Source organism: Mesoplodon densirostris, chromosome 3, assembly GCF_025265405.1.
Source record: "Mesoplodon densirostris isolate mMesDen1 chromosome 3, mMesDen1 primary haplotype, whole genome shotgun sequence".
NCBI classification, from domain to species: domain Eukaryota; kingdom Metazoa; phylum Chordata; class Mammalia; order Artiodactyla; family Ziphiidae; genus Mesoplodon; species Mesoplodon densirostris.
The window spans coordinates 63073956-63096355 of record NC_082663.1 but is presented as its reverse complement, the minus strand read 5'-3'; the positions used below and the strand labels follow the sequence as shown (position 1 = coordinate 63096355).

The 22400-nt window shown below is 36.0% G+C and overlaps 1 protein-coding gene and 1 non-coding gene across 2 annotated transcripts in view; both read left to right on the top strand.

Moving 5' to 3' along the window:
- The window catches only part of TBCA (tubulin folding cofactor A), a 111287-nt gene that overhangs the window by 14941 nt on the left and 73946 nt on the right, over positions 1-22400 (top strand). The window lies entirely within an intron of this gene.
- LOC132487338 (U6 spliceosomal RNA) lies at positions 16768-16874 on the top strand. The gene has a single exon (XR_009531620.1). It is a non-coding gene; the product is annotated as a U6 spliceosomal RNA (small nuclear RNA).

Sequence of the window (22400 nt, the reverse complement as noted above, 5' to 3'; positions counted from 1 at the left end):
TTTAGCCTACTTTTTGTGCATATTACTGTTCTTGAGATTTATTCATGTTGAAACATTCAGCTCTAATTCATTCTGTTGCGTGAATTTACTAGTGTTTTGTTTCATTCTCATGTTGATGGATATTTAGTTTTATTTTTTCCACGTTTACAAATGATGCTACCATGTGCTTTGTTAAATATGGCTTCTAGTGCACATATATAACAGTTAGTATAAGGCAGAATTTTCTAAGGAATGGGCCCTGAATGGATTACAGGTATACAAGGGTATAGCTGTCCTTAATCTTCATGATGGCCAGGTATGGCCAAGAAGAGCCATGGACTGTATGGGGGAAGAGCCTTTCAGAAAAAAGAACAGTAGATACAAAGGCTTGAAGAAGAGAGAAAGATTGGCCAGTTTGAGGAGGAGCAACCAAATGAGAAAGAGGAGAAGGGGTAGGAGACACCTTGAAAAGTAGGAGGGAGAAGATATAGATCCTACAGGGCCTACCTAGTATGTAAAGATTTGGGCTTAAGTCTCAGGAGATGTCACCACCTCTGCAGAAGTTTCCTGTCTGTCTCCCTTCTCTGTGTTCTCAAAGAACTTTGTATAGTAGCCTTCTCTTATCCGTGAGGGATATGTTAAAAAACTTGCAGTAGGTGCCTGAAACTGCAGATAGTACCAAACTCTGTATCTACTATGTTTTTTCCTATACTAATGAGTGGGTAGTGTATACAGTGTGGATGATTCACATCCTGGGTGGGACAAAGCAGTACAGTATGAGATTTCATCACAGTACTCAGAACGTGCATGCAATTTAAAACTTACTGTTTATTTCTGGAATTTTCCATTTGATATTTTCAGACTGCAGTTGACTGGGGGTAACTGAAACCTCAGATAAGGGGAGATTACTGTAATTATCTGTTCCTTTCATTAGACCGTTGGTTTCCAAAGTATGGTCCAGGGGCCCCTGGGGGTCTCTGACACCCTTTCAGGGTGTTTGCAAGGTCAACTTTATTTTCATAGTAATACTGAGACATTATTTGCCTTTTTCACTTTCATTTGCACAAAATTGTATAGTGGAGTTTTCCAGAGACTGTAATGATATGTGATATTGTAACAGATTAAATGAAGAAGCAGATCCAGATGTTTCTGTTAATCTGGACATTTAAAAGATTTGCAAAAATGTGAAGCATTGCCATTCTTCTCAGTAAATTTTTTCGTTTTGGAAAATATAGTTATTTTTTTATAAAATAGGTTATCTTGGTTAACATGTACATTTGTTGTTTTTAAGTGAATTAACAAATACTACATTTTTAATTAAAATATTTTTGTGATTTCCCAGTTTTAATTTCTAATACAAAATATTAATATCTGTAATTAACATAACCAAAAGTTCTTTGAGGTCATGTGGTATTGTAATTTGTAGTAAGAAATATATATTTCGTCTTCCTCCCCATTCCTGACAGAGAGCTCCTAAAACCCTTGAAATTTCCTTGGTGATGAGAGTAGTGAAGTTGTCTTATGTTAATTAGACAATTTTGGAAAGCACCTGGGTAACCTAAGGATGGGGGCTGTTGCAGGGGAACCAACCGTGATTAAAAAGTTGGAACTCTTAGTCCCATCTCCTGACCTCTGGGGAGAGGAAAGTGCCGTGAGGTTGAATCAGTCACTGATGGCCAGTGATTTAATCAATCCTGCCTCTCTGATGAAACCTTCATAAAATCCCAAAAGGACAAGATTCCAGATTGGTGAATCAGAACCCATTCATACCACCATGTTGAGCTCCATACTCCCCAGGGACAGAAGCTCCTGTGTTTGGGACCCAGTCCTGTACATCTGTCTGTTGATTAATATCCTTTGTAATAAACCCGTAATCCAGTGAGTAAACTGGTTTTCTGAGTTCTTTGAGCTGCTTTAGCAAATTAATCTAAGTCAGGGAGTGGTTCCTGGGCACCTCTGATTTATAGCCAGTTGGTCAAAAGCATAGGTAACAACCTGGGCTTCTGATTGGCATACAAAGTGGGTGCGTCTTGTGGGACTGAGCCCTTAATCCATGGAATCTGGTACTGTCTTTAAGTAGATAGTGTCAGGACTAAGTTAAATTGTAGGACACCTAACTGGTGTCAGAGAATCGCTTGGTGTGGGGGGAAAAAACTCATATGTTGGAATTAGTGCCAATCAGAATTATAGGCTCTCAGTAATTTTTAAAAGTATTTTGAGACCAAAGAGTTTGAGAACTACTATACTATAACAATAATTCTCAAACTTTATTATGTAAAAGAATTAACTTGGGTACTTTTAATTAATTTTTAATTTTAACGTGGGAACTTTTAAAAAACACATTTACTCAGGCTTTACCCCCTAAGATTCTAATTCTGTAAGTGTGGGGCAGGATCTAAGAATTTGTACGTTTTACAATGCCTTTGCATAATTCTATTATATATGTTCCTCTAATCATACTTTTAGAAGTATTGTACAGCTCTTTGAGCTTCGGGAAGTGCAAAACTGTTTTCTCCATGTTTGTACATGTAGCATACTCTTTAGTATATACTAGGTGCTCAGCAGTGTTGAATGACTGGATGGGAGTTGAGGATAGAGTTGAGATCCAGGTGACATCAGCAAGATGTTTTGTTGGTTGGAATGGAGAATTTAAGTTGGGATGACTGGCAGTGACTCAGGTTGTGTCAAAAAAGGAGACAGATTTTTAAATTATTTTTAGGTAATTCTAACAGAAGAATCACTCTAATACCTTATTTATATTATTAGTGAATAAAGTATTTCACATGTATATTTTCCCAGAGGTGAAACCCCTATAAGTGCTGAAACTATTTTTAAAGATACCTTTATGGAAAAATTTCCCCAAACATTACTTGGTTCATCAGACTACACTGCACTTTCCCATAATCAGTGTTTTCTTCCATCGCTGAAATGAATATTGCTACTAACTTTTAAAAATAGGTGACCATAAAAATTTTAGGATTATTTGTTCTGGTTCTGTGGAAAATGTCCTGGGTGATTTGATAAGGATCACATTAAATCTGTAGATTGCTTTGGGTAGTATGGCTATTTTAACAATACTAATTCTTCCAATCCAAGAGCATGGAATATCTTCCCATTTCTTTGAAACATCTTTAATTTCCTTTATCAGTGTTCTGTCGTTCTCAGTGTTTTATAGTTCTCAGTGTATAAGTCTTTCACCCCCTTGGTCAGGTTTATTCCTAGGTATTTTATTTATTTATTTATTTATTTGACATGATTTTTAAAGGGTTTTTTTTTTTTGTTTTTTTGTTTACTTTGAAATTTATATGGGACCACAAAAGACCCAGAATTGCCAAAGTAATCCTGAGGAAAAAGAACAAAGCTGGAGGCATAATCCTCCCAGACTTCAGACAGTACTACAAAGCTACAGTAATCAAAACAGTGTGGTACTGGAACAAAAACAGACATATGGATCAGTGGAACAGAATAGAGATCCCAGAAATAAACCCATTACCTACAGTCAATTAATCTTCAACAAAGGAGGTAAGACTATACAATGAAGAAAAGAGGTCTCTTCAGCAAGTGGCGTTAGGAAAGCTGGATAGCCACATGTAAATTAGAACACTCCCTCACACCATACACAAAATAAACTCAAAATGGCTTAAAGATTTAAATATAAGACATGACACCATAAAACTCTTAGAAGAGAACATAGGCAAAACATTTTCTGAAATAAATTGTAGCAATACTTTCTTAGATCAGTCTCCCAAGGCAAAATAAATAAAATCAAAAATAAACAAATTGGACTTTATCAAACTTACAAGCTTTTGCACAGCAAACGAAATCAAGAACAAAATGAAAAGACAGCCTACAGACTGTGAGAAAATCTTTGCAAAGGATGCGACTGACAAGGGCTTTATTTCCAAAATATACAAACAGCTCGTACAACTCAACAACAAAAAAACAAACAACCCAATCAAAAAATGGGCAGAAGACCTTAACAGACATTTCTCCAAAGAAGACATACAGATGGTCAACAGGCACATGAAAAGATGCTCCACATCGCCAATTATTAGAGAAATGCAAATCAATGAGGTGCAACCTCGTATCAGTCAGAATGGCCATCATCAAAACGTCTACAAATAATGAATGCTGGAGAGGGTGTGGAGTAAAGGGAACCCTCTTACACTGTTGGGATGTAAATTGGTGCAGTCACTATGGAGAACAGTATGGAGGTCCCTTAAAAGACTAAAAACAGAGTTACCATATGATCCAGCAACCCCACTCCTGTGCGTATATCTGGAAAAGATGAAAACTCTAACTTGAAAAGATACATGCACCCCAATGTACATAGCAGCACTATTTAGAATAACCAAGGCATGGAAGCAGTTTAAGTGTCCACTGACAGAGGAATGGATAAAGAAGATGTGTATATATGTATGTATGTGTGTGTGTATGTATACACACACACACACACACATACCACAGTGGATAACTCAGCTGTAAAAAAGAATGAAATAATACCATTTTCTGCAACATGGATGGAGCTAGAGATTAACATACTAAGTGAAGTAAGTCAGACAGAGAAGGATGAATATCACGTGATATCACTTATATGTAGAATCTAAAAAAATGATACAAATGAACTTACTTAAAAACAGAAACAGTCTCACAGACATAGAAAACAAACATATGGTTATCAAAGGGGAAAGGGGGTGAGAAGGATAAATTAGGAGTTTGTGATTAACAGATACACACTACTATATATAAAATAGATAAATAATAAGGACCTAGTGTGTATAGCACAGGGAACTATATTCAATATCTTGTAATAACCTATAATGAATCTGAAAAAGAAAAAATATGTGTGTGTGTGTGTGTATATATATGTGAAACTGAAGTCACTTGCTGTACACCTGAAACTAACACAACATTGTAAATCAAGTATACTTCAATTAAAAAAAAAATAGGTGACCATAGAGTCAAAAACAAAGATGGAAGATTTAAGATGTGCTGTGAGGAGTGGATCCAAATTTGTTGCCCCAACAAATTTTCTTTCTTTGGGTCTTAGTTGTACAGAATTAAATTAATCTTAATCCTTGGTTTATGCTGCACGTCTTGGTTCATGCACAGCTCTCATTTGTTGTATTCCTATATTTATTTTTAAATAATATATTAATATGAACCCATCACCTAACACAGAACTAAAATAATGATAATAACATGTCTAATTTTGTGCTCCTCCCTCCGTCTGAGGTAATTGTTTTTAACCTTGTTTTTATGATTACCTTGCTTTTTTATTTTATATAATTGTATTATTTGTATATTACTAAGGTATATATTGTTTAGTTACCTTTTAGTTTGTAAGAAGGATATTTTCTGGGACTTACTGTTTTTCACTCAGTGTTATGTTGGTAAGATTCATCCATATTTTTACATTTAGATGCAGTATTGACTATTGTGTAATATTCCATTGTGTGATAATTCCATAATTTATCCCTTCTTCTATTGATGGGCATTTGGATTGTTCAGTTACTATGTTTCTATGTACATTCTTGTTCACGTCTTTACTAATGATGCATGAAAAGTTTTCTTGGGTGTTTATCCAGGAATGGAATTGTTGGGTCATAAGGTATGTCAATGTTCTTTATAATTTATAAGGTAACAACTGTTTTCCAAAGTTGTTACCTTATACCTGATTTGGTGTTTTCCAAATCACCAGCAAAGTCCTGATTATCTTTTAATATAAGCATCCCCACAGATAAAGAGTGTAAAGGGGACGTGAGGCTCCAGTCCCACAACCACATACTTAATCACCTCCTTCCTCCTTGTGTAGAATAATGTACATCCCTCAGGCAGCCCAGGGTTTTTACCTGGTGGGAAGGGGGCTTCCTTTGGAAAGGGCAACCCTATCCACTTCCAGGACTGTGCATTCAATGTTGGATGCTTGGGAGCTGAGAGAGGAGGTCTGCAGACAGCAGTCTGTATAGTGGGTGCTGAAAACCATTTTGGTTCTGGGTTGCTTAGGAGCTGAGGCCAAAGAAGACCAACAATATTTTTAAATGATTCTTTTCCATGTTATGTTAATTCTTTAATTTTTTCCAGTTTTATTGAGATATAATTGACATATAACATTATATTTATTCAAAGTTTACAACATAATGGTTTGCAATATATATATAGCAAAATGATTACCACAATAAGTTTAGTTAACATCACTTCACGTAGTTACAGTCTTTTCCTTCTGATGAGAACTTTAAAGATCTACTTTCTTAGCAACTTTCAAATATACAAATAGTATTGTTAAATACAGTTACCGTGCTGTACATTACATCCCCAGTACTTATTTATGTTATAACTGGAAGCTTGTACCATTTGGTCACCTTCACCCAATTCTCCCCAATTCTATCCCTCAACTCTGGCAACCAAACTAAACCAAACCAAAACTATGAGTGTGGTTTTTTTAGAGTCCACATATAAGTGAGATCATACAGTATTTGTCTTTCGCTGTCTGACTTATTTCACTTAGCGTAATGCCCTCAAAGTTTGTCTATGTTGGCCCAACTAGCAGTTCCTTCATTTTTTTGTGGCTGAATAATACTCCAGTGTGTGAGTGTGTGTGTGTGTGTGGGTGTGTAGGTATAGGTATGTGTGTGTCTGTGTACATATTTTTTTTTTATACTCAGGAATAAACCTGACCAAGGAGGTGAAAGACTTATATGCTGAGAAGTATAAAACATTAATGGAGGAAATTGAAGATAATTCAAAGAAATGGAAAGATATCTCATATTCTTGGATTGGAAGAATTAACATTGTTAAAATGGTGATACTACCCAAAGCAATTTACAGATTTAATGTAATCCCTATCAAATTGCCCACAACTTTTTTCACAGAACTAGAACAAATAATCCTAAAATTTATATGGAACCATAAAAGACCCAGAATTGCCAAAGTATCCTGAGGAAAAAGAACAAAGCTGGAGGCATAACCCTCTCAGACTTCAGGCAATACTACAAAGCTACAGTAATCAATACAGCATGGTATTGGCACAGAAACAGCCATATGTATCAATGGAACAGAATAGAGAGCCCAGAAGTAAACCCACACACCTATGGTCAATTAATCTTCAACAAAAGAGGCAAGAATATACAGTAGGGAAAAGACGATTGTCTTTTCAGCAAGTGGTGTTGGGAAAGTTGGACAGCTGCATGTAAATCAATGAAGTTAGAACACACCCTCACACCATACACAAAAATAAACTCAAAGTGGCTTAAGGACTTAAGTATAAGGCATGACACCATGAAAGTCCTAGAAGAAACACAGGCAAAACATTCTCTGACATAAATCGTAGCAATATATTCTTAGGTCAGTCTCCCAAGGCAATAGAAGTAAAAGCAAAAATAAACAAATGGTACCTAATCAAACTTACAAGCTTTTGCATAGCAAAGGGAACCATCAACAAAATGAAGACAGCCTATGCGTTGGGAGAAAATATTTGCAAATGATGTGACCAACAAGGGCTTAATTTCCAAAATAGACAAACAGCTCATACAACTCAATAACAAAAAACAGTCCAATCAAAAAATGGACAGAAGACCTAAAGAAAAATGGGCAAAAGACCTCCTTTCTTAGACTTACATTTATGTTTTAAGCCACATCTATTTATCCATTCATCTGTCAGTGGACACTAAGGTTGTTTCCATGTCTTAGCTATTGTGAATAATGCTGCAGTGAATATAGGAGTACAGAATCTTTTTGAGATAATGATTTCTGTTAATTCTGATTTATGATACCTTAAGTTCTTAAGTTTGGTACAGCATTTCTAGAGAAAGATTTTAATTTATTGTTGATAATTTTTAATCTGGTACTGTATGTTTTGTAATTATTACTGCCATAGGTTTAAAAATCTAGCAGACATACATACTTTCAGTCTTCTTTACCTGTCCCCCCCAACCAAGGGTGAGATGTTTAATTTTTATTTATTTATATCATCTTTTGTATTTTCTATTGGTATTAGAAAGTATATAGGTCTCAAATAGATACTTTTATTTTCTGTATTTATATTATTCTTTTTAAACTAGCATTTCTAGTACTAGATTAAATAGAAGTAGTCTCAGGAGCCAATTTGACTTTTGTTTGTAAGAAGAATGATTCTAATGATTTTCTGTCTTTTGAATGGGGAATACTGTACATAATATTTTGCGATGACTCTGAATCTTCATTTTGAACATCTTGGGGTGAACACTGTGGCTGCCTCCTCAGTATCTATTTTTTCTTCTCTTGATATATACCTGTATTTTCATTCCAGTGTCCACCGTTTTTTACCACACGCACATAGCTCATGTTCTTTGAGGGAAACTGCTCCACTTCTAGCTTTAGGAATGGGCCTCTGAGTGAATCTAGCCAATCAGATTCCATTTCCTCATTACAGGAATTGATTCAGGGTGGGCATGTGATTTAGGCTGATCTAAGCAAGGTACACTTCAGAACTCTTGCTTAGAATTCTGGTACAGCTGTGCTTTCTTCCATGTAATTGCTTGTGGCTGCAGCTTTCTTTTGGCACTAGGGAATCTGACCTTGAGATGAAGCTTGTACTATGGGTGGCAGAATGAAGAGACGAAAAGAAATTTCATAATATGTCTGCTGGATCAGGCAACCCTGAAGCAGATCCTCCCCTGGATTTTAGTTGCATGAGCCAAAAACTCCCTGTACTGTTTAAATCCCTTGAATTGAAATCGTGTTACTTATAATTGAGTAGTAACTGATATCATTTCTCTAATCTCTAATTTAGGTATGTACCTATGTATAACGTAAGGAGCGATTTCCTTTACTGAACTGGCTAGGGATTTCCTTCCTTTCTTTCTGTCTCTCTCTCTATTTTTTGTTTGTTTTTTGTAAATTCTGTTGCTTTCGGCTTAACTTTTACCCCCTCTTTTCCTCTCCCTTTCAGTGTCCTATTGAGCTCTGATTCTCTGTATCAGAAGTAAGGAAGAATGCTGTCTTTCTTTAACCCTCCCCATCACCTCTCCATTCTTATCCTATTCAGTGCTGTTCTTTGATTGGGGGTGGGGGTGGTGTGGAAGAAAGAGGAGGAGGAGGAAAAGACAGATGAACCTATCTTGCCTTAATCCCAACCATTTGTTGTCACAGACTCTGTCCCTGTTTCTGTTCCAGTTCCTCAGTAGAGGAGTCACCACTTCTGTTGCAAGGCCTGCAGTAATTTTGGAGGCATTCTTTTTAATTAATTAATTAATTAATTAATTATTTTTGGCCGCGTTGGGTCTTTGTTGCTGCGTGCAGGCTTTCTCTAATTGTGGCGAGTGGGACTACTCTTCATTGCAGTGCACAGCTTCTGATTGTGGTGGCTTCTTTCGTTGTGGAGTACGGGCTCTAGGGGACACGGGCTTCAGTAGTTGTGGCGCATGGGCTTAGTTGGGATCTTCCCGGACCAGGGCTCGAACCCATGTCCCCTGCATTGGCAGGTGGATTCTCAACCACTGTGCCACCTCTTGGCATCCGTTCTGTTTTTTTTCCTCACTAGAAGCATAGTAATCCATAGTATACATAATATCCTGTAGAAAGTATTTCATGCACATACTTAATAGTGTTAAGTAGCCTTTTGTGGGATGGTTTGTGAAGCTTAACACCAAGTATGTATAGCATTTTTCCCATGGAAAACATGCCTACTGAGATTCTAAAAATTTGACTATAATTAACATCTTTGTAGTGTAACTGAGTCCCTAATTGGAGAATGCTTGAATTATATTGTGATAGCTTGGTTTCGTGTTTACTTTAAATTTTTTCTGTCTCTTGCTGTCAGGTAATATTGTCAGCCATTAATGTGTCTCTCTGTGTTCCTGCTTCTAGTAACTTGTACTTAACGTCTGTCACTGTTCTTTTTGCTACTGCTAATCTATTTTAGGGGAACCTAGACTGTTTTTACTTCTGAGTAGTGATGTGAAAATTGAGATTGTCAGAAGTCTGCCCTCTTATTATTGCTTTACTTGGACTATACTCTCTTTCTCTGGCCACCATAATATTGTACGTAACTCTCCTCTAGGAAGTAAGCTCCATGAAGGCAGGGATATATCCCCCAGAGGCCTGGTGTAAAAAAGGACTCTTGGTAAATATTACTAAATGAATGAATTTACTCTCTGTGACATTTTAAGTTCCTTGAGAACAGAAACAGTATTGTATCCTTCATCTCTCTTTAATATATTTAAAGTCTTTTGAACTATTTTCAGTATAGACATGGCACAAAATTCCAAAGTTACCAAGATAGATACACAGTAAAGCATGAGTCTGCCACCCCTATCCACTAGCCACCCAGTTTTTCCCTCTCACAGTCAACATCATGACTCATTTGTGTGTGTGTGTATATCCTTCTAGAGATATTCTGTACATGCACAAGTATTTACATTTATGTCTTTAAAAACAAAAAACAGATGAGAGTCATTGGGCTGCACCCTGCAGGCCTGCAAGGCCTGTATTTGCCCAGTTTCAAGACCGAAGAAAGAGCCTGGAGTCAGCAACAGAGACATCAGTGGTTTAATGGATAGAGGGAACCTTACATGTCTGAAGCAGGGTCCTGGAATGACACCCCACTGTGTGTCACAGATGGCGGGCAGGACATGGTGGCGGTCTTCACCAGAGGTGGGGTAGGGGGTGATCACCAGTTACAGGGGGAATTGATGTCTGGTTGGCTTATCATTTACCAGGGAAACTAGCAGAGGTGCATACCCCTCACTGCCCCTTTGATAAGAACAATCACTAGCTGGGCCCTGGGGCAAGTATACGGGAAGGTCAGTCTAGTGAGTAGGGTGTAGGTGAAGCAAGCACTGGTCGAGCAGGGGATGTACAGAGAACAAGAGAACAGCCACCTTGAGTGGCCTGACCATACAATAATATACTCTGTAGACACTGTTTTGCACATTATATTTTTTGTTCTTTCATATTAGAATATATAGAGCAGCCTCAATTCCTTTTAGAGTATTCTGTATGGACATAACACATTTTTTAAAAACCCAGTTTTCTACTGATGAACATCTATATTTTTCCAGTATTTTATTCTGAAATATACCTCAGTGAGTTTTCCTGTATGTGTATAGTTTTGCAAATGTGCAGGTATATCTGTAGAATAAATTCCTACAAGTGGAACTGTTGGTGTAGGGGAGGAGAAACTTTTTTCTCTACCCTCCTAAATACTCTGGTTGGGACCCTGTAAATTAGACAAAAGACGGATTAACAAGAAAGAAACTACACAAGTTTATTAACACAAAAACACAGAGGAATAGTCAGTAATAACTCGAAAGGATGGTTAGCACTTGGCCTTATATAGCATCTTAACAAAAGAACAGTAGATTTGTAAGAAGGGATAATACAAAGGAAAAGGACTTTGAGTTTCTGGCAGATTGTGAGAAGGTAAATATTTGGGGGGTAACTATTGGATGGTAAGGGCTAATAAGTAGGTTTGCTATGTAGATTCCTCTGGTGCCTCTCTGGGCTGTTAAGGGTCTAGAGTGATTAATCTGGTGATTAACTTCTGTCTTGTGGTAGAGAGGGGAGGGAAGGCATTGTTAGAAATTTACATCCAGCTTTTAGGTAAGTAGGGAGGGCAGATGACTTTTTTGTATCTGCTTTTTCTCAGTTGCCTTCAGCCCAAAATTATCCGTATGATAAAGTGACCTGTTTTGGGGTGGCTTTCTGCTACCATTCACTGGCTCAAGTGGCTTACGTGTTTTAAATTTTGAGAGATACTGGCAAGTTGCCCTCCAAAGAGTTTTATCTATTTATAATTCCACTAATGATTTAATACAGTGTTTTGTCAACATGCAGTTTAACATCCTTTTGGTTTGGAAAGAATTAAACTGTGTTGGGAAGGAAGAATTTTTCCTCTACCCTTTAAAGGTTCTTTCAGCTGGTCTAATAACTAAATTGACATGAAACAGATTAACAAGAGAAAGTCAAATTTAACTTTGTACATACAGGAACCCCACATACCTGAGAGTATCAAAGACAGAAGGGTAAAATGAGGTGTATATGGCATCCTGGGCTAAGGAATGGAAAGGGGCCTGGGACTTCAAAGGAGAGGAGGGCAATTTACAGGACAATAAGAAGAGCAGATGTTTGGTAATTAGATGTTTGCCCTGCCATACAGGTCGGTCACTCAGATAAAATTTATTTCTGCTAATAATTCTGATTCTGAGAAAGACCCCCAATTTCAATTCTTCTTTGTAGTTAAGGGAGGGGCAGAAGTTTCTCTTGAGTCTGCAGGGTCTTGATTGGCTTTTAGCTCAAAACAATCCACATGCCAAGGTGGCACATTTTAGGGAGGCTCATTTGGAACCCCTTCCGTCCCACCTTTGAAACTTCCCCAAGAAGTTTCACAGTCCAGAAGTTGAGTTTGGTAGTTTATTTTATCTCACTGAATCAGTCTCTTAGTTCTGTGAGTTAAGTCAGTTCAGTTAAACAGTTGTGTCTCATTTCAGGAGGCAGTGATGCAGGTGGGTTTCCCAAGGTAGGCCTATGGTGCAAGCAGTCAGATGTTTAATAAGAGACATTTTTATGGAAATAAAAGAAAAATAATAGTTAATTGGAGCAGACTATAATCCCAATTTCTGAATTCTGAAGGCAGGCAGCTGAGAATTTCTAGATGTCTGTCTCTAAGCATCTTCAGATGGAGTGAGGGCAGGCAGTGACAATCTCATAGATTTTCCAGGTTTGCAGTTTGTATGTCTTTGGTGATTGTTTTGAATGGCCATACAGCAGTAGGCACAACGATTGTCCATACATGAGCTGTTGTGATTTCTCTGAAGTTTGTATCAAGTTGTCTAACTTTAGTTTGCATGGCTTTGGAAAAATGGCAGTTTTAGTTCTCAATGACTCCAAATCAGAAGGGTGGGAGAAAAACTGTAAACGTTAGTTTGGAGAGTTGTAGCCAAATATTGGAGGAAATTAAAAGAATTTAGGACTCAGTCCAGTTTACAATAGTAGGGGACTTCAACATCCCACTTACACCAATGGGTAGATCATACAGACAGAAAATTAATAAGGAAACCCAAGCCTTAAATGACACATTAGAACAGATAGACTTAATTGATGTTTATAGGACATTCCATCCGAAAGCAGCAGAACACACTTTCTTCTCAAGTGAACAGAGAACATTCTCCAGGATAGATCACATCTTGGGTCACAAGTCAAGCCTTGATAAATTTAAGAAAATTGAAATCATATCAATCATCTTTTCTGACCACAACACTATAATAACACTAGAATAATTACAGAAAAAAACTGTAAAATACACAAACATGGAGGCTAAACAATATGTTACTAAAGAATCAATGGATCACTGGAGAAATCAAAAAGGAAATAAAAAAATACCTAGAGACAAATGACAACGAAAACATGGCAATCCAAAACCCATGGAACGTAGCAAAAGCAGTTCTAAGAGGGAAGTTTATAGCAATACAATCTTACCTCAAGACACAAGAAAAATCTCAAACAACCTATCCTTACACCTAAAGCAACTAGAGAAGGAAGAACAAACAAAACCCAAAGTTAGTAGAAGGAAAGAAGTCATAAAGATCAGAGCAGAAATAAATGAAATAGAGACAAAGAAAACAACAGCAAAGATTAACGAAACTAAAAGCTGGTTCTTTGAGAAGATAAATCGATAAACCTTTAGACAGACTTATCAAGAAAAAAAGGGAGGGGATTCAAATCAACAATTTTAGAAATGAAAAAGGGAAGTTACAACTGACACCACAGAAATATAAAGGATCATAAGAGATTACTACAGGCAACTATATGCCAATAAAATGGACAACCTAGAAGAAATGGACAAATTCTTATAAAGATACAACCTTCCAAGACTGAACCAGGAAGAAATAGAAAATATGAACAGACCAATCACAAGCACTGAAATTGAAACTGATTAAAAATCTTCCAAGAAACAAAAAGTCCAGGACCAGATGGCTTCACAGACGAATTCTATCAAACATTTAGAGAAGAGCTAAGACCTGCCCTTCTGAAACTCTTCCAAAAGATTGCTGAGGAACTCCCAAGTTCATTCAATGAGGCCACCATCACCCTGATACGAAAACCAGAGAAAGATGTCACAAAAAAAGAAAACTACAGGCCAGTATCCCTGATGAACATAGATGCAAAAATCCTCAACAAAATACTAGCAAACAGAATCCAACAATACATTAAAAGGGTCATACACCATGATCAAGTGGGATTTATCCCAGGGATGCAAGGATTCTTCAATATACACAAATCAATCAGTGTGATATACCACATTAACAAACTGAAGAATAAAAACCGTATGATCATCGCAATAGATGCAGAAAAATCTTTTGACAAAGTTCAACCCCCACTTATGATAAAAAAAAAACCTCCAGAAAGTGGGCTTAAAGGGAACATTCCTCAATGTAATAAAGACCATATATGACAAACCTATAGCTAACATCATACTCAGTGGTGAAAAACTGAAAGCTTTTCCTCTAAGATCAGGAACAAGACAAGGATGTCCATTCTTACCACTTTTATTCAGCAGTTTTGGAAGTCCTAGCCATGACTGTCAGAGAAGAAAAAGAAATAAAAGGAATTCAAATTGGAAAAGAAGTAAAACTGTCACTGTTTGCAGATGACATGATACTATACATAGAAAATCATAGAGATGCTATTGGAAGACTATTAGAGCTCATCAACGAATTTGGTAAAGTTGCAGGATACAAAATTAATGCACAGAAATCTCTTGTATTCCTATACACTAACAATGAAAGATCAGAAAGAGAGATTAAGGAAACAATCCCATTCACCATTTCATCAAAAAGAATAAAATATCTAGGAATAAACCTACCTAAGGAGGCAAAAGACCTGTACTCAGAAAACTATAAGATACTGATGAAAGAAATAAAAGATGACACAAACAGATGGAGAGATATACCATGTTCTTGGATTGGAAGAATGAATATTGTGAAAATGACTATACTACCCAAAGCAATCTACAGATTCAATGCAATCCCTATCAGACTACCAATGGCAGTTTTCACAGAATTAGAACAAAAAATTTTCCAATTTGTATGGAAACACAAAAGACCATAATAGCCAAAGCAATCCTGAGAAAGAAAAATGGAGCTGGAGGAATCAGGCTCCCTGACTTCAGACTATACTACAAAGCTACAGTCATCAAAACAGTATGGTACTGGCACAAAAATAGAAATATAGATCAGTGGAACAGGATAGAAAGTCCAGAAATAAACCCATGCACTTATAGTCACATAATCTATGCCAAAGGAAGCAAGAATATACAATGGAGAAAAGACAGTCTCTTCAGTAAGTAGTGCTGGGAAAACTGGACAGCTACATGTAAAAGAATGAAATTGAACACACCCTAACACCATACACAAAAATAATCTCAGAATGGATTAAAGACCTAAATGTAAGGCTGGATACTGTAAAACTTTTAGAGGGAAAACATAGGGAGGACACTCTCTGACATAAATCACAGCAAGATTTTTTTTGATCCACCTCTTAGAATAATGAAAATAAAAACAAAAATAGACAAATGGAACCTAATTAAACTTAAAAGCTTTTGCACAGTAAAGGAAACCATAAACAAAATAAAAAGGCAACCCTCAGAATGGGAGAAAATATTTGCAAACGAAGCAACCAGCAAGGGATTAATCTCCAAAATATACAAACAGCTCATGCAGCTCAATATCGAAAAAACAAATAACCCAATCAAAAAATGGGCAGAAGATCTAAATAGACATTTCTCCAGAGAAGACACACAGATGGCCAAAAAGCACATGAAAAGATGCTGAACATCACTAATTATTAGAGAAATGCAGATCAAAACTACAATGAGGTATCACACCAGTCAGAATGGCCATCATCAAAAAATCTACAAACAATAACTGCTGAAGAGGGTGTGGAGAAAAGGGAATCCTCCTACACCATTGGTGGGAATGCAAATTGGTACAGCCACTATGGAGAACAGTATGGAGGTTCCTTAAAAAACTGAAAATAGAGCTGCCATATGACCCAGCAATCCCACTTCTGGGCATATATCTGGAGAAAACCATAATTTGAAAAGATACAGGCACCCATATGTACTCAGCCATAAAAAAGAACAAAATAATGCCATTTGCAGCAACATGGATGGATCTAGAGATTATCATATTGAGTGAAATAAGTCAGACACAGAAAGACAAATATATCACTTATATGTGGAATCTAAAAAAAGGCTACAGGTGAACTTATCTACAAAACCAAAATAGAGTTACAGTTGTAGAAAATAAACTTATGGTTACTGGAGGCTAATTGGGGGGGGGGATAAATTGGAAGATTGGGTTGACATATACACACTACTATATATGAAATAGATAACTAATAAGGACCTACTGTATAGCACAGCGAACTCTACTCAGTACTCTGTAATGGTGTATGGGGCAGCGAATCTAAAAGAGTGGATATATGTATATGTATATAACAGATTCACTTTTCTGTATACCTGAAACTAGCACAACATTGTAAATCAGTTATACCCCAATTAAAAAAAACAAAACAAAAATAGTATACAATCTAATATTCACAAAGGTGTATTAATGAAACATAATTTTTTCTCTAAAATTACCTCCATTTTAACTAAAGGTAGCCAAAGTAAAGAATACCTTGTTTGCAAAATAAGTCTAAATTCAATAAACTTGTTTTGGTTATTTACATAAGTGCAGCAATAATAGCAATTGATCATATAGGCTCTTTTAAATCTGCTTTCCTAGAACTTTTTCAAAAGGAGTCTCAGTGCTTGCTTCATCAGCACATATACTAAAATTGGGATGATACAGAGAAGATTAGCATGGCCCCTGTGCAAGGATGACACACAAATTAATGAAGTGTTCCATATTTTTTGTATGCATATGGCTGATTCACTTTGTTGTATAACAGAAACTAACACAGCATTGTGAAGCAATTACACTCCAATAAAGATGTATTTTAAAAAAGAATAGGTTATTACAAGAAAAAAAAAGGAGTCTCAGATGAAACTTTAAAATATTACTTCTCAAGCCCAGGAAGCCAAGCCAAGAGCTTGTCATATGACTCATGTAATACCTGTAGACTTGGGTGAATTCCTCCCTTCTTGAGGTCCCCCCAAATCCCAAGGTACCTGTACCTGCCAGGAAGTGACCTTCCTGACTCATCTGGTAAGGCTGCTGTGAGCCCTGTAAGCAAGTTACCAAGCTGTTTTTCCAGGGGGCTTTATTGACTCCATAAAGTCAGTCTTAGTTCCTTAAAGCTGTTTGGTCATACCTGGGTCTATGGACATTCTCAAACAGGACATTCCAGCCAAAGCCTTGGCAATACAACCAATGTTTCCAGTTGTATCCTGTTATAAGTAGAGCAGATTCCTTTTGAATTTATGCAAATAACTATACTGCCATGTAAATAAGAATATTCACTAAGAGTTTCCAAATTCTGGAAGAATCGGATAGGGAGAAAGAAATAAATGATTCCGTTCTGCTTCCAAAGGTATAATTTACCAAATTGCTGAAAGTCATAGTGAGCTTAAGAGGAAAGGTTTCCTTATATCTGGAAAACAAAACATTAGAGAACTGGCTTGAGAAGTCATAAAAATTATCATCCTTATTAGCTCATGTAGTCTCTTGTAATTAATTGTTGTTGATCTTCATCCTAGGTTAGCAGCTTTATGAATTAATCAGTTTTCTATTAAAGTTTCAGTATTTTTTACCCAGTTCCATGTTATATAGATCCTAAACTTACCAAAAACCTGCATTCTAGAGTATTTCTCAGGTCTTTTCTGTGAATCTCCTTGAAGATGAAACATTTTTACAGGAACATTTTTGTAAAGCATCAGAGTACAACAGTAACTGTAAATAACAAATGATTTAAGTATACGTTGTTACAGATTTGATGAGAGTTCATTATAATGGAATTGACCAGGAAGTTTGGTTATTTCTGTGACATTCAGCATTTTAGTATAGTAACTAGAATTATGGCTGATAACATAATACCAAGACACATCAGATTTGTAAGAATTTCTTATTATTTCAGGAGCACTTATGTTAATAACATAGATCTACACAAATATAACCTAAGAAGGTTTTAGCATCACTTATTTGACAATGCTTACCATGTAATTTAACATACCAAATAAGCCTAGTTAATGTAACATCTCTCTTTTTATAAGAAGAGAGAGCAAATCCTTTGAGATGTTTTAGGGGCCCTCTGAAAAATCCCAAATTTAGCGAGAGGTCAGAAGGACTTTAGTATTTGATTTTGGGAAGTTTGTCAAACATATTAAAAGGTATGGACACTTGACTAAATAGGATCACAGATCATTATGAAACAATACTTAATTATCTATTTCACCAAAGTGATAATACAAGATTACAAAGGCAAATACAAAAGGTTACACAGTTGAAAGCAAAATATAGCTCTTTTAATATTGAGGACTCAGTTTTCCTAAAGTAATCAAAGACCTGATCAAGACAAAATTAAAATACACAAAATCTTGGCTTTCTAGGCAGATTACTTAAAAGATAAAAAAATCTTTCATAATCTCTTATCAGGAGATGACCAATAGTCCAAGAAAACTTTGTCCTTTTGACAGATGAAAAAAATTAAATTCCAGTTTTAAGTAAGGACACTGTTGATTTTTAAGCTTAATTTCATAACTCTTATAATAAAATTCATTATTTTACCCTTCTTGACCACACAAGTTAAAACTCCCCCCCCTTTAAGCAAAAACACATCTCCATATCTCATATTCTCCTTGGCCAAAAATATATCCTAGTTTTCTTGCATGCAGAGTTGTTTCTCCTATTATTTCCTATATATTGTATGTATAGGCTTAATTACATACATTAACTAGAATTCTTAATCCTTAGAAACCTTAATTTCTAGTGAGAAATAAGAATTAAGCAATTATGAACTATTAAACCAGCATTAGATTGTCAAATTTATGAATACATTTCATAATTTCTAGAAACATGTACCCTTTTAAATATTACAGTCTTTCATTGTGGCAGAAGACATGTTTGCTCTCATACCCATTTTTTTTTCTTTAGTTTCTCTGTAATATAAATCCAAAAGTAGATAAACCTATGTTTAGTAATTAATTTTTCTGTGTTTTATCTTATTTAGAAATGATCTAGATATTCAATGAATTTAACTTAACCATTATTTAACTTAATTTAGCAAAACTCTAAGGGTGTAAGTTACCAAGGAGATTTGGGAAACTCTTTAATCATAAAAGAAAGTTTTTTATTACTTTTTCATTACTAAAAAGTTCACCTAAATCTCTTACCTCATTTACATTTATTTAATTCATTTGTTCTTAACAGTCACGTTCAGGTTACCTACAAAAACTTCATCAGACCTTAGACAATGTCAGTCATCATCCTGAGTTATTTTTTTGGCTGACAAATTTTGTAACAGATATCATGAACTTATTTGACTTTAAACCTAGGAAGAATGAAAGTATTATACTTAATGCTGATAACTCTAAAAGACATGCTTGTATTAATAAACCAACAAACTTAAACTAGCTCTTATTTACCAAAAATGATCTTAGATCACGGGAACTTGAAAAAACATTTGAGTTAGTTTCCGATATGTTTCTGAGATTTAAAAATACTTAATTTATAAAAGCTTGATTTTATGCCAATTAAATAGTGCTCTTTTACAAGTGAATTTTGGCAATACCATTCAGAGGTTAAAAAAAAGGTACCTTGTCTATAACATACATAGATAGACATATAATAAACATACAGATAGAAACGGAGATCTTATGAAAAAAATTTTTTGCCATGAATCAGGTATGACAGTACAAAACTCACTAGTCATAAATAACAGTTGGAATAAGTTTATCTGCTCAGATGGCTAAAGCTTTTTTTAAAACAAATACCTGTGAGAAGGCACCTAAGATTTGTATTTGTCCTTGAACTAGATTTTGGGCAAGGGTGTTTCTATAGCACTTTGTATTTTTTAAAAGCCTCTGTTTCTGTTCTTTCCCTTCATTCTGAGGTATTGGGAATGGTCTGGATAAGAGTTCTCAGAGAGGTTACAAGCCTTTTTTAGTTATTAGGGGAGGTTTGGTGATGGGTGGAACTTGAGTGGGCCTCTAGAGCAGCATTTCCAGTTTTGCAGTGATTTGTCCTCAAAAGATTTGGGTTGTAACTTAAATGACATCATAGGTTGATCCTCCCATCCACCTACATTATTCTTAATTTGCTTATTTCTCTCTGGGTACATAGTTTTATTTTCACGTAGGGGAGAAGGCATAAAAAATTTTCTATCAGGCTCTGAATATCAGCTGTGGGCACAAGTTCAGTCAGACCAGTTGCCCCCCATCTTATTTTCTGCCTGTGTTATTTATCCACTAATCTCAGAAAGTAATCCATTTACAGAAACTTTTGAGGATTCTCTCTGCTTTAAGACATTCTTTTGAACTATGGTCCTTAGTTTGGCCTTTGGCTAAGGAGTGAAAGATATCTAAAGAGGATCACCTGTAGCCTCAAGTGGTCTTACTTTAAAAGGTAACTGTTTTAATAGTCTCTTCAGAGTGGAAAGGCAATTCAGATAGAGAATTAGTGAAACATGAGTACTCAGGAAAAGAAGGATAGAGGGGAGCCCTAGGAGTAACATTAGTCTCAGTGTCCTCCTGTTTTAGGTAGCTCCCATGTCTTCATTTTTTCATAAGCCTTTTATAACAGATCTTTCAGTGAAGCTATTTTGGGATTTTGAAGTCTTTTTGAGGCTCCTGCATACCAATTAAATAGATATTCCATTCTATTTGATTTGGAAGCCCTTGCTTTTAAGTGCACTTTTCACTGAACTATAGTTGATTTACAATATTGTATTAGTTTCAGGTGTACAGCAAAGTGTTTCATTTATATATATATGTATATATATATATATATATATATATATATATATATATGCACACACACATATATTCTTTTTCAGATTCTTTTCTATTATAGGTTATTACAAGATATTGAATATAGTTTCCTGTGCTATACAGTAAATCACTGTTGCTTATCTATATTATATATAATGGTGTGTATCTGTTAATCCCATATTCCTAGTTTATCCCCCTCCCCTTTCCCCTTTGGTAACTGTAAGTTTGTTTCTATGTCTGTGAGTCTGTTTCTGTTTTGTAAATAAGTTCATTTGTGTTACTTTTTAGATTCCACATATAAGTGATATCATATAATGTTTCTCTTTCTCTGCCTGACTTATTTCACTTAGTATGATAATCTTTAGATCCATCCATGTTGCTGCATGTCAGTTGCATCATTTGCAAATATTTTCTCCCAATCTGTAGGTTAAGTGCACTTTTTGAATTATCTTATCCAGTTGGATAATCCAATTCCTCATAATAGCCATTGTAATTCTAGGTTGTAATTCCCCTGAGTGCTGGCAGCAGTTTGGTAGGACCCTAGCCGCAAATGGAGTTCAACCCACATTTCTGTCCAGCCATATTTGAGTCCTCAGCCTGATGGTTACCAGGCCAAGTTCTCAGAACAGAAAACAAGCTTGGTAAGATGCTGGCCTTTTGAAAAAGATGTCTACAGCTTCCAGAACTGCAGTTCTTAGACATGAAATAGCAGGTGTGCCAGAAAGTGGTGCATTTAACTCTTTGGATTCACAGAAGGGGGAATTTATGTTGGATGTGGAGTTTAATTTCTATTCTTTTGTTAAGGGAGTCCCTAAGGCTAGCTGTTATACTTCTTTGTATCCACTTAACTTTGTCTTTCATTATGCAGTTGTTTAGGATAAGAGATCTCTCTGAAAGAAAAAAAGTTTTGTCTTCAAATATAGTCAATTTAATCTCATTAGTGACTCAAACCAATAAGCCTTCTTATTATGGCATAACCAGGGACGAAAGAGATGTCCCATAAGAGAGTGCAAAAAGATGCAGCCCTTATAAGATTCAGAAAGTTCACTTCCAAAGATAGTCTAAAAAGTAAAGTCCTTCATTGAAAGCCACGAAGGTTGAGATGGCAAAGGCCCCTTATGGTCTGGGACAAACTCCTTTGAGAACTGGCACAGCCAGTACAAGAGATTTTCCAAACCCTAGTCTATTCAACTGGCCACCAGGTGCACCCTGGTAAGTGCACGTTCTGGATGGCAGAGACCAGAGAGAATATTTTCACTAGTCACAAAGCCAAGCTCTTAAGACATAGAACAAGAAAACAGTCACCATTTCTGGGAGGAAAAGGATCACCAAAACCCATGAGTACTCATACCAAATAACCAAGAGTTGCTAAACTGAAGGAACTAGTTCCATAAGTATTTTTTCCTGCTAATCTAAATTGAGACAGGGAGAAAACGAGACTTTTACCACCATTCTTCCACCAGACTCTGCAGGTAGAGAGCTGGGTGTCTGATGTGGTAAGAATTCTTACCTT